Source organism: Meleagris gallopavo, chromosome 2 (assembly GCF_000146605.3).
Source record: "Meleagris gallopavo isolate NT-WF06-2002-E0010 breed Aviagen turkey brand Nicholas breeding stock chromosome 2, Turkey_5.1, whole genome shotgun sequence".
In the NCBI taxonomy this organism is placed as follows: domain Eukaryota; kingdom Metazoa; phylum Chordata; class Aves; order Galliformes; family Phasianidae; genus Meleagris; species Meleagris gallopavo.
The window spans coordinates 16,018,677-16,030,997 of NC_015012.2; the positions used below are offsets into that span (position 1 = coordinate 16,018,677).

The 12,321-nt window shown below is 44.6% G+C and overlaps 1 long non-coding RNA gene across 1 annotated transcript; it reads left to right on the forward strand.

The window, feature by feature from the left end:
• The first annotated feature begins 4,746 nt into the window (after positions 1-4,746).
• Positions 4,747-7,097, forward strand: LOC116216372. The gene is made up of 2 exons (XR_004159038.1): positions 4,747-4,916; positions 6,840-7,097. It is a non-coding gene; the product is annotated as an uncharacterized LOC116216372 (long non-coding RNA).
• The last annotated feature ends 5,224 nt before the right edge of the window (positions 7,098-12,321 follow it).

Consider the following 12,321-nt stretch of genomic DNA (forward strand, 5'->3'; position numbering starts at 1 on the left):
CAGCCCAAATACATCCAGCAAAAACCTTATATTTATGTAGCAATAGTGGGACCATTAAATCACAACAGTGCCCCAGGGCTGGGATCTGACAGGGTAAGGAGAGGCTATATTGAACTGGAGCATGCAAGGGGTGGTGGGGATGAAGAAAGGAAGTGTGCAGTCACTGTACAACAGGTCAGGGCTGGAAGGGAGAATTAATTCTTGCTGCTGTTCAGTTTAGTGCAACACCACTGAATTTCAAATAAATTCAGATAATTTATTGGACAAGAGTACATTGGACTACCAGGAATGGAAACATTTCATTTTAAAATGAGCAGATGATTCTGCTAGGCCAGGCTCATCTTAGTGATGAGGAAGGAGATGTGCCTGGGATACACTTGAGGCCTTGGTGCGGTAGCACAGGGGACTCATTGGTGTTTCTGGCCTTAATGGTTCTATAAGATCACCTAGTCTGTCCATCAGCCCGCGTCTGTGGGCTTTATACCATGTCCCTCAGTGCCATATCTACCCTTTTCTTGAACCCCTCCAGCAATGGTGACTCCACAACCCCCCCGGGCAGCATGTGCCAATGTATAATCTCTCTTTCTGTGAAGAAATTTCTCCCAAAGTCCAGCCAGTCATTGGTCTCTTTGGCAGCTGCTCAACAAGCTCACCTCTTAGTTTTCTATCTCCCTTCCTGGATTGTTAGGGTTTCTTGCTCTGACGCGTGTATTATTCATCTATTCTATGGAGGTTAGCCCATAACTGTTAGGAATACCAGGTCTCTATGAATTCAGCCTGCTTTTCAGCAGAAATTCCTCTACTCTCCAGCAGCACTCCCTGCTGTGCTGGAGATATTCTTACACCCATTTGCACACACAAAGCATGCACTGCTCATGTTCCTCCCAGAGGGCAGCAGGAACAGCTGTGTGCCAACTGCCCACAGCCACCACATCCTGACTGTGTCCCCTCCTCCAAACCTCCGGCACACAATTTCACTATGTGACTATGCAGCAAGTGTGTCACATCATCATACTCAGCATGTGTTTTAGTGAATCTGGTGTATTTCTTGTGTTAGGTACTGTCTGTGAACCTTTCTCCTTCCCTCCCTCCTTTCCAGAATTTTGGATCTGGCCTTTACCTATGAGGCAGCATCTCTTCAGATTAATTTTTTGTTCCACAATACAACAGGGAGCTCAGCACTTGACTGGATGATGAATGAGAAATTTCCTTCTTGGTTAATGTAAGTTTGTTCTTTCTTTCCCCCTGAGCTTTACTCTCTAATTAGATGTGTTGAATTGCAATGGTAACCAATTTTCAGATACATAGCATTTGATACAAAGAGGAATCAAAATGTTGAGATGTAGCTGTAGGTTAGCGAAAGGCTATTTGACCATAACACAATGACTGTGATGTTGTTCCTCTAGGGCTACCAATGTGTCAGCACTTGTGTGCACTGGATATCTTGTGGGCACATTTGGATTTCTTTCACCCCTGGTCCTGTTCAAGTTGTACTGTCCTTAATATTCTGTGAGCTAGGCATACTTTACAGATACACAAATTTACAAATTCAAAGTACATCTAGGCTAACATGTAATGTTTGATTTAAGAGTAACTTCAGGAGCAAGATTCAACACTGAAGCAAAGATGCACTGTAAGTTTGGATTTTTAAGGCACAGCACTGACACCTTTTGCATGAGTTCCTTTATCCAGAGTAGCAGATTCCAGTTGTTCTTAGGAGCTTCCTCCTAACATTAGGTGATAATTACATCCTCTTGACATTTCAAATGTCTATACCAAAAAATGTAGTCATCTTTTGACTTCTAGATTTAGGAATGGAGAAAAAAATCTGAAAATCTGTTTAGAAACTTACTGTAGAATCATAGAATGGCTGGGGTTGGAAGGAACCTCGAAGATCATCGAATTCTAATGCCCTGTTGTGGACAGGGTTGCCAACCACTGAACCAGGCATTAGATCAGATTACTCAGGGCCTCATCCAACATGGTCTTGAACATCTCCAAGGATAACTTCTAACAGTCTACCTTCTAATGTGCGAAGACATTCAGAACTGCCTTCCTCATTATAACCAAACTTGGGTGGCATAACCAAAATTCACTAAGCTCACACGATGAAATGGGATATATCAGTACACTGAAGTCATTTTTCATCACCATCCAGAAAGATTGCTGGCTGGAATTCTCCAGCACTTGTGACTTGTTTTTCATCAGCCAATGCCGACAGCCTTGTATGTTGTTCCTGGGGCTTCAGATATCCAGGCTTGCACTCAAAGAAACCAGAAGGCTTGACCTAATAGCAGAGCAATACCCATAAAGTAGGCTTGGGGGGGGGGGAGGGAAAAGAGCAAAGCTGTGAAAAGGGGGGGAAAAAATACAGACCCAGAATACTTCATTATTATTGCAAGCACACTTTCAGAACTTGTAGCTTCCCTCCTGCTAAGCTGTGGGACCCACAAGACATATCGTGTTAGAGGAATCCCACCCAGGGATGAGGCAGTCCCACTCTGCTCTCAGCACTCACAGGATGCAGCTCCCACTGAAGCCATACTAAAGCAATATTTTTAACATGACTTGGAAGAACTGTCATCTTTTCCTGAACTGTCAGCTGAAAGTTGGGGTATTTTTAGCAATTAGCTGCATTCAAATGTTCTTGGCGTGATTTGCATGGACAGCAAATGGTTTAGCTGATTAGCAGGAAGGGTCAGCTAATCCTCTGGACAAAAGCAATGTTCACCATCTTCAAGGCAGATGGAAATCTCCACGCTTTGTAGTACAGACTAACTTGCTGGTTTCAGGAGGGGCCATGTTATCCGTGGCACTTCACAGAATTAACACTTCTCCCTTGAGGAAGTCTGACATCACTTATTAGGCTACCATGGAGTGGCAGGAAGCTCTGATAGAGATGGCAGTGTAGTATGATCACTGCCTCAAAATGGCCCTGATTCTGCTCATATTTGATTTGCTACTGCACGAGACATATGCTTTCACTTTAAGCCTGCAGTCAAGGGGCTTGAGCAGATGCTCGAAATTAAACAAGTTGTTCAACAGATTTGTTATAAGTCCTCCATTTGCTTCCCAGCATTTAGTACTGCAAAGCAATTTGAGTATGTCTCTTGCTTGATCTGCAAAGCTGGGGAATTATTCAGCTGGAAAAAAGTGTAAATATTAATTGCCGGCAATTGGCACCTCTCCTTGACTTCTGCACAGGAGCAAGCCTCAAGGCTGCCAGCTGCAGCACTTCTCTGAATAAAGTGTGAGGCTGTTGGAGGCAATGGCTGCTGGATGTGGCTGCCCCACTGCTCAGAGCCTTGCAGGAAGGGCTGGGTGGGGAAATATCTCTTCAGGCATAAAATCACTTATACTGCAGAGCTGCACCAAGACAAATCCTTTTCTGTGTCTTGGAGGGGAGGGAAGCACGGTCTGCCTTTTCTGTCTCTTGACAAGCATCTGTGTGAGTCAAGATTTCCTCTGCAAGCCAATGTACGAACTTTAATGCATGACATTAAATATTCATTTTCAAAGCTGTATTCAACTGGAAAAAAGTCAATTAGAGTCTCTTGCAAGGGAAAGAAAAAAAGTCTATTAGCTAAAGTGGTGACATTTCCTTTTGATAGAAAGCTGGTGTTTCCAAGAGTCTGAGATAAAGGCTAACAGGCAGTAATCAAAGAATGCATGAACTAGGCCTTATGCAATATCTCTTCCATCTGTTCAGCACAGATCCATGTGATCCTCACCATTAAGCAATGAGATTTCACTTCATCCTACAAAAGAAATCTCTTGCAATATGTGAGGAGTGTTATGTCCAGGCCGCAATCTTTCTGCCTGGACTTGTGGGCACATTTCCACACAGCTGAGCTAAACTGAAATATAAAGCTTGTCTTGGCCAAGTGTAAAGATAGTCACCAGTCATAAATGTAGATCTGAGAGAGTCTTGGCTTCAGCTGGGGTAGTTAATTTTCATTACTGCAGCTGATGTAGTGCTGTGTTTTGGACTCATTATGAGAATAATGGAAATAGCGCAGTGATGATTAGTTGTTGCTGAGCAATGCTTGCACAGAGTCAAAGACTTGGGCAAGGATTTGCCCAGCCAGTGAGGAGATGGGGTGGAACAGCACCAGGATAGCTGATCCAGACTGTCCAAAGGGATGTTCTGTACCACATGACACCACACTCAGCAATGGTACTGAGACAGTTGGCTGTTTGGGGGTAGCTAGCATTGCTCCGGGTCTGGCTGGGCATCAGCTGGCTGGTGGTGAGCAATGGCATGTATATCACTTGTTTTTGTGTTTTTTGTTCCCTTTTTTTTCTTTCTTATTAAATGATCGTTATCCCAACACCTGAGTTTCTTTTCTATTATTTTTTTTTCCGATTCTTTCTCCCATCCTTTTGCCTAGAGAGTGAACTGGTGTGTGGTGCTGAACTGCCTGACAGGCTAATGCACAGCATTAACTTGGAAGGCACTGAACCCAGAGCCCTGTACTCACATTTGTCTGAAAGATGTGTAGAAAACGCTATGTTGCATCTCAGATGCTGGGCTAGAAATGAGTTTTCCTGGAGAAACCTGACCAGCTGGAGAAGTAGAACCTCTTGTCTCATTGCCAGTAGTGATACTTTGATTATGCTTGCTAAGTGTGGACAGATAAAGCACAGAGCATTGCACCCATTTGTTATGGCTTTGTTTTTTGTTGTTGTTGTTGTTGTTTGGGTTTGTTTTTTTTTGTTTTTTTTTTTGTTTTGTTTTGTTTTGTTTTTTTTGTAGATTCCTAAAAGCAGAGCTGCTTGCAAAACAAATAGAAGAAACTGCCTTCATTGGGCTTCCCTCCTCACCCCTCAGTGAGAACCTCTGGAGTTGTACCAGGCAGCCCCATTGCTTCATGTAGAAGTTCTCTGGCTGTGAGTTCCAGTAATCTGAATACCCAGTGAGTATTTTTTCTAATGTTCTTTAGAGAAAACACTAATTAGCCTCAATCAAAAGTAAAGAATCTGATGCTTCATCCTTTGGCACTGCATGTTCTTTGATTGAAAAGAGACAAGCTGGTATTTGTGTCTTTCCTCTGTACAGGAGACAACTCGATGAGAGAACAGGTTTTGCAGAGAAAGTTGCTGGGAGTGAGAAAGCCATACAGAACTGCTGAGGCCAGGGGGAAGGGGAAGGGAAATGGTTGCAATTTTGGCCTCCCTTCAGCGAGCAGCCACCGCATAACCTTTAAGGGTGTGCCATCTGTTTTTAGCTTGAAAAAAAAGGATGGGGTGAGGAACTTTCACAGATCTTTATCAGCCTCCCTCACACTGTATTCCGAGCTTGGAAACAGAGGCATCCATGCTTGCATTCACTCAACTTGAAAGGGATTTTTCTACGTAATTCTGCATAAAAAGGATCTCACACTCATTCCTTTTCTTATAATGTGAATTTGCAAAATGATGAACAGGCTCGATTCCTGAGAAGGTCAGTACATGTGCTCACTACCAGCAGGATTTGTCCCCTTTGCTATATGCCCATGTAAGTAGTTTATGATTCTTCCTCCTTAGCTAACATATTAAAATGCCATATTGCTCCATTTGTTCTTCACCAGGATCATAAGAATTACTGTTCCTTCAAGCAAGCGTGGAAATGATTCTTTTTTTTTCCTGTTAATGGGCTTATGAAGCTAATGGGCTTCATAAAAGTCAGAGATTGGTGCAGATGAAAAGGGACCACTGCAGACCTCTACTCAAATTGAGTTCAGCAACAGTTTGCTCAGGGCCTTGTACAGCTAGTTTTGAATATCTCCGAGGATATAGATCTCACAACCTCCCTGGGCACCTGTTTCAGTTTTTTATCAGACTCGTTATGATCTTTCCTTCTTGGTATCAAAGTCAAAATTTCCTGTCCCGAATTGTCCATTGTCTTTCATCCTTCTAAGCGTAGACCTCTCCAGAGGGTCTGACTGTCTTCTGTAAATTCCCAGAATCTGGATCATGTAAGAAAAAAAGAAAAAAGATTTGGCAGAGTGGCAGAATGTACCTCAAGACTGAGACTTCAGGTATTACAGAGCTGCAGGGAGATTAATCAGAACTACTGGTTCAGACACCATTTAATTGAGGAACAAAAATGTACAAAAATCATATTTGATCTGAGAACCAAATATTGCTCAGAGCATTGCACACACCAAGGAACTTGAATATATTTGTCACTAAGGCGATCCAAAGAGGAACTCCACTCCAAGCAAGTTTCCAACCAAATTGCCCAACTTTCTTTTTAAGAAACTGTTCTCAGAGTACCCCAACATTTTGTGGTAGTCATATCTGAGATGGTCATTTGTTTTTCTGGTTGGATTTTATGTGTGCTATTAAGCACAGATTCCATTAGAAGTACAGATTCCCCTAAAACTGATTGGTATCATGTGTGAAAACCAAAGATAGAGTAATGGGCTATAATGCTGTCAATGTTTTATGGCTCCAAGGTCCACTCTGAATTTGGCTCATTACGTTGGTCGCCTGACAGCACTGACAGCAATGCAGAGTGATGAGAGTGACATCTGTGAAACAAGAGACTTAAAGAACTGAAAGTAAGATGTCTCTTGGGAACTCTTAAGTATCTGTAGAACTGTAGCAAGGCTCTTTTCTTGTGGAAGCTCATACTTTCAGTTGCTTGTACCACCTTGACTGCTCTGCAGAGGCAGTAGGCAGTTGTAGAGACCAATGAGATCTCCCCTCAGCATCCTCTTCTCCAGACTAAAAAAAAGAACAATTCTCTCAGTCACTCCTCTTAACACTTATTTTCTAGTCCCTTCACTTGCCTTGTTGCTCTTCCATGTGGCTGGGATAACTGCTAGTAAATAGAAACTTTGTTTTCCCCCCAGGCCATCACTGACACCTGCCCTTGCAGTCTGTGCCCCCACACACCAAGCATTGCAGACTGGCCATGACCAGCACAACCATAACCGAACTCCCTTTGAGTGGCTGCTTGCTCACAAGGGTTGTGGAGGTGGGAGTATCTGTTGGGGCTGCTTTACACCAAGGTCCTCCTGGCCAGGGTGCTGTGAGCTCCAACGTGTCAAGTAGCCAAGATGGAGAAGCAGTGTGAAAGATGCACTATATGAAAGCTGTTATAAACCAAAGTGCTGCTATATGTATTTTTTACTTCGTCCCAAGAAGCATACACTGTCATCTTTTGGTCTATTTTGGTTCCTGAGGATGTGAATAGAAATATGACGCAGGGTAACTAATTAAGACTAGTTGCAGAATGATTAAACTAAGCAGTATTTTCTTTGGAAGAACCATGAGCATTTCATGCCTTAGACAAGTGATTTCCATATGGTTTCCCTTGGCCAGGAAATGCAAGTTGCTTGCTACATCCCTGCTGGCTTTGGTCGCTGAATTCCTGATGTTAGAGATAATGAAAACTATCATATCCCATACTCTCCTATAGACTTTCTGTTCAGTGGGGAGTGTGAGCATTTCCTCCCATCAGCAGTAATGATAATGGGTTTCACTTAATGAGCAGCCTCTGAGATAAATGTACACATGACAACAAATTAGCAGCTATGGATGCAACCCTGAAAGATAATTACCACAGGACCCCAGAATCTCTCCTGGAGGTCTTCAATTTCTTGGTCCCTTAAAGAAAAAGGAGGATTATCTCCTCAGTCAGGAGTGATCCCTGCAACTGGCTCATTCTTTTAAGAGATGCTATAAGGAAGGGCCATGCTTTCCAAAAGCAGTTTCTGAAATGTAACTGTAGACCGCAGGATTGCATTGATGCAGCAGCTTTGCTATGACCTGAGGAGGCTGTGAATAGCACTGGGGCTTCTGCCAAAACTGAGGCCTCATCTCATCTCTGGGGCATGCAGGGATAACTCTCTTATTCAGACAGAGCAAAAGCAGGACAAGGCAAACTACCTGTAAACAAGTGCCAGTGTGCAAATGTGGAGCCATCCACTTTGATAAATGCTGAAATGGTATCCCAGCAGCAGCTGCTTCCAGCGCATCTGGGCAGGCAAGATCTGCTTGTCCTCTGCATCATCCCTACAGTGCCAAACCACGGTCAGCAATGTTGCAGGAAGTCAGGGCCATGCGATCTCCCCGCAGGTCACTGAAAGTTGGTTTTATCTGTAAGTAGCTCCTGTCAGCCTTAACATGTGCAAGGCCTCATAGAAGGAGTGCCTGGTCTCAGCCCATTTGCAGAGAGGACGTGTTCCTTTTGCAGCACTAACCAGAATGGCCAGCTCTGGCTCCATGCAGCCTCAGCACAGAGATGATATGCTCCCCTCTCACCCAACAGGAGGTCAGCATGCCGTGGAATAAGACATGGGTGGCAAAACTGGCCCATGACTGCCTTCATGCCATTTTTCTTGGCATAAGGGGACTTCAGTTTCCAGGGTTGCTAATCCACTGTAAAGTTCACCTCGTAGCTGGAGGGAGAGCTGCAGCTTTACTTAGAATCGACATATTACTCTGAAATGTGTTGCTTTTGGCTGATGCATTTATCAGTGAGTTGTTTCCCTTGTTTCTTTCTCTAATTTATGTCATCACTGCACAGCACACTTTAACTCTCTGGTGTGCTTTGTGCAGTTTGTCTACAAGCACAGAGCAGATGAATGCAACCCAATAGTAGCTGGCTTGCACTCATTAGAGCAGCACTGGAGGGTTTGCGCTCAGTGCTGACAGTGTTCTAAGATTAGGAAAGCAGAGATCAGGGCTCTTGGGGTCTGCTTCCAGCCCTCCCTCTCTGTCTGATCATTACCAATCACACACTGTACAAATGGGATCTTAACCAGATCCCTGAAAAAAATGCGAGACATCTGAATTAAGTGGCTTAATTTGTTTTGGTAGATTTGTGAATACATCAGATGCCCAGACAGGTTTGTGTCTAAAGGCAACTGGGAATGAGGCAGAGCCTGTAAGGGGGGCAATTGGGATGTGGCTGCCAGCATAACAGGAGTCGTCTCCTCACCAAGGGCCAAGTGTGGTGTATTATGGGGTATCTTCCACTTCCACTGCTCATTAGTTGCACTTAATGAATTAGTGGAATTTGCCATGTAAATTCCTGCTGCTCGCCTGGGCAGAGCTGCAGAGTATCTGAACAAATGCAAGCCCAGCCTTCGCCTGATAAAAAGAGGTGGTGGAATAAAGTGATAGAATCACTAAGGTTGGAAAAGACAACTAGGATCATTGTATGCAACCATCACCACCTGGTGAAAAAAGGTGCTTGGGAACTCAAGTGGGGACACAAGCTTCTGAACAGCATCCACATAAAAAAGCAAGTGGCCCAGGAAAGAGTCTTCCATAGTTTTGCCCAGGGCTGACCAAATGGATAAAGAATGACCCAGATTAGGAGACCTGCATCCTGCTTTTTGCCCAGAGGTGGTTTTCCTGCTCATGTCGACAGGCAGCAGAAATCAAGGAAGGGCCATAGGTGCCTACTTGGCCAGTGCTCATCCACCTCCAGCTCACCATGCTGAGCATCTCAAAGAAAGGCCCCATTGTAAGACTTACAATCATGTCTTCCCTCTATCATGTCTCCTCATGATCATAATTGATTAGGTATGAATTTAACCTTCAAAGTCCAATGTGTTACGTCCCTTTTAATGTTCGCAATTAGGAGAACTCTAAATAATATTTCAGCGTTGCTTTGCCGCAACACCTGCCTCTGGCTGTAGACTCCATGGTTTAATTAACCTGCCATAAGAACAAATTTCCTCTTACCTTTTTTAATTTCCCACTCTCTAATTTCATCAAATAGTCATTTGTGTCTCAGTGGCCACACAGGGACTGTAAAACAAGGATGATAGCACAGTATTTCTACCCGGAGGTAATGTCAGTGCAAATAACCTCAGTTCCTGGCAAGCATTTGGATGCTAACTATGGCAAGCACTGTGGCTGTGCTGAGCTCTCTGATATAGACCTTAGACTTCCCCAGATGTACAAGTCACACTCCTGTTATGTTGCCACTGAATTACTGAGATGAGGCTGCTCAGTGGAGTTCTCAGTTGGTTTGAAATATTGCTTCTCCTCCACCAACCGCTCCTCCCTCGCCTCTTCCCACATCCATTTTCCCATGCATCTGGAACGCTAAAAAAACAGAAGCTTATTTAAAGAAGCTTTCTAAAAAGGGGGAAACCGTCAGAGCTGCTTCCCAGAGAGCTCTGAGCTACATTGTAATGCAAAATTGCTCAGGACTGATGAGGAAGAGTCATAGAACCATTAAGGTCGGAAAAGAGCACTTAGAGCATCATATCCAATCATTAAGGTGTCACCACTATCCAAGTCTCTCAGTGCCAGTCAGCTCTAGGCACCGAAGCCCCATCCTTGCACAGAAGCCATGGTAGGAGATACATTCTCTCTCAGACAGTAGGATAATCCCTTTCATTTATTCTGTGGCAAGACAATATGACACTCAGATGTGGGATGCATAGTTTTGCATTCCATTCCCATTGGAGTGGTCTGGGGGTTGATCACTTGCACGAAGAGAGAAGGCACAGCTGAGTCATAGCCACTTGTTGCACCTAGTCAGCTGCCTAAATGCAAACAATACCAGCTATAGTGATTTTGTGCAGCACCATGGAAGAAACAAATCATTCATGTGGACAGGATAACATAGCACTGAAAAGGTTTTTTGTACAAATTTCTCAATTAGTAATAAATTGTCTCCCCCGGCAACAAATCCAGACCTGAGTAAGAACAGTTCTGGCTCCCCTACAGGATATATACAGTAGTGTTCCAACATTTTCTCACCCTTTATGAGATGCTCCACAGGGTGGAAAACTTGTCAGAAGGCATCTTTGCATACATAAGAAATGGAGATCAGTGCAGCACAGTATGGAGGATTTAGTGCTCCAGGCACTGCCAGCACAATGCGAGGGGAAGCACTTGGTCCTGTTTCAACAGGAGCTGTGTTATGGCTTCCTGGGACCTGCGCTTGCAGAATGCAGGTAGGGAGTTTGATTCAGTTCTGCTCTGGCTTTCAGAGGAATCTAGTGCCCTGAAGTCAAAATGTAATTCTGCTGGGGGTGTCATAAACTGTGGGTGGAATTCCTATATAATCATATGACTCCAGATAGGGAGGCTTTAAGGGAAGTACTATGGATCCTGATATTTATGATGAAGCCTGCAGATCAGTCCTAACAACTGGATGCCTTTCCTCGCCTACACTGCTGTGCACAATGCAGGGAGCCCATATGTGATACATGGCTTTTCCTGGCAAGTACCGCACTGTATGCACCAGCAGTCAGTACTGGACATAAACAAAACTTAGCTCTGAGGATCTGGAGGCTCTAGCCTGCTCTGGTTACAGAGAGGGGAAACAAACTACAGGTCTCGTGTGTCTTTGTGGCACTTGTCATCCAGCAGGATCCCAAAAGTCAGCAGCCCACTGACACTGGTGTGCTGTTAGAAAGGCATGTGGAGAGCCTGCATGGGACCATAAAAATCTTACTTTCTCTAACTGCTGCTGCAGCTTATTGTAAAACTCAGCAGCCAAACAGTGAGGCTTCTGAAATACCGAATTTACTCCAATGTATGATCCCCTGGGAAAATGCCGTTGCAGGCACCAGTTCTCAATGCCACCAGAGCATCCACTGGTTTGTAACAAAGCACAGCATCCACAGTGCTGTCAGCATCACTGAGGGCCCTGGACGAGTCCTCGCTCACCGGTGCCTTGCTGCCTTGTGAGAGGGGAAATGTGTTATGATCCACATGTCAGGCTTCAGACACAGAGATGCAGAGCGAGATGAGGCTTCAGAGAGCAACAGATTTATGAGGGGAACTAATGTGACGCGGACACTACAACACCACAAATCAAGGAGACACTCTGTGTAGGAAATTACATTGCAATGCAGTTAGAATCATAGCAGTGTAATGCTTTGTGCAGACAGCCTTACTTCAAGCCTGATCCTTTCAAGAGCCGGGTTTGAGCTTATTCCTGCAGAAGAACCTGCTACTCTCTTTTAAAAAGAAAATCCACTCAAACCTAACTCGAACAGCATTAATTTAGTGGCCCCAGTGGGAGGGAACACCACCAGGGAGCCATTCCTCCTTTGCAGGAGCCCTATAAATAAATATCGTATAAACAAAAACTATTTTCAGAGGCGCCGCACACATTCGTGGAAGAAGAATTCCCCCAAGGGTAATGGTATGCAGGAAGTCCCCGAGCCACAAATCTCGCAGTCGCCATCAAAGGAACAGAAAAACACTTGGCGACGAGTTGGAGGAACTTCAGCGCCTCGCACCGCCGTTCTCCAGCGAGGCTGTACTGCCAGCGCCCCCTGCTGCCGTTAGAGGCTATCACCTCCGAGATGAGAGGGACACAGAAGGCCCGGCCCCAGCCACGTGACCGCCGCTCCC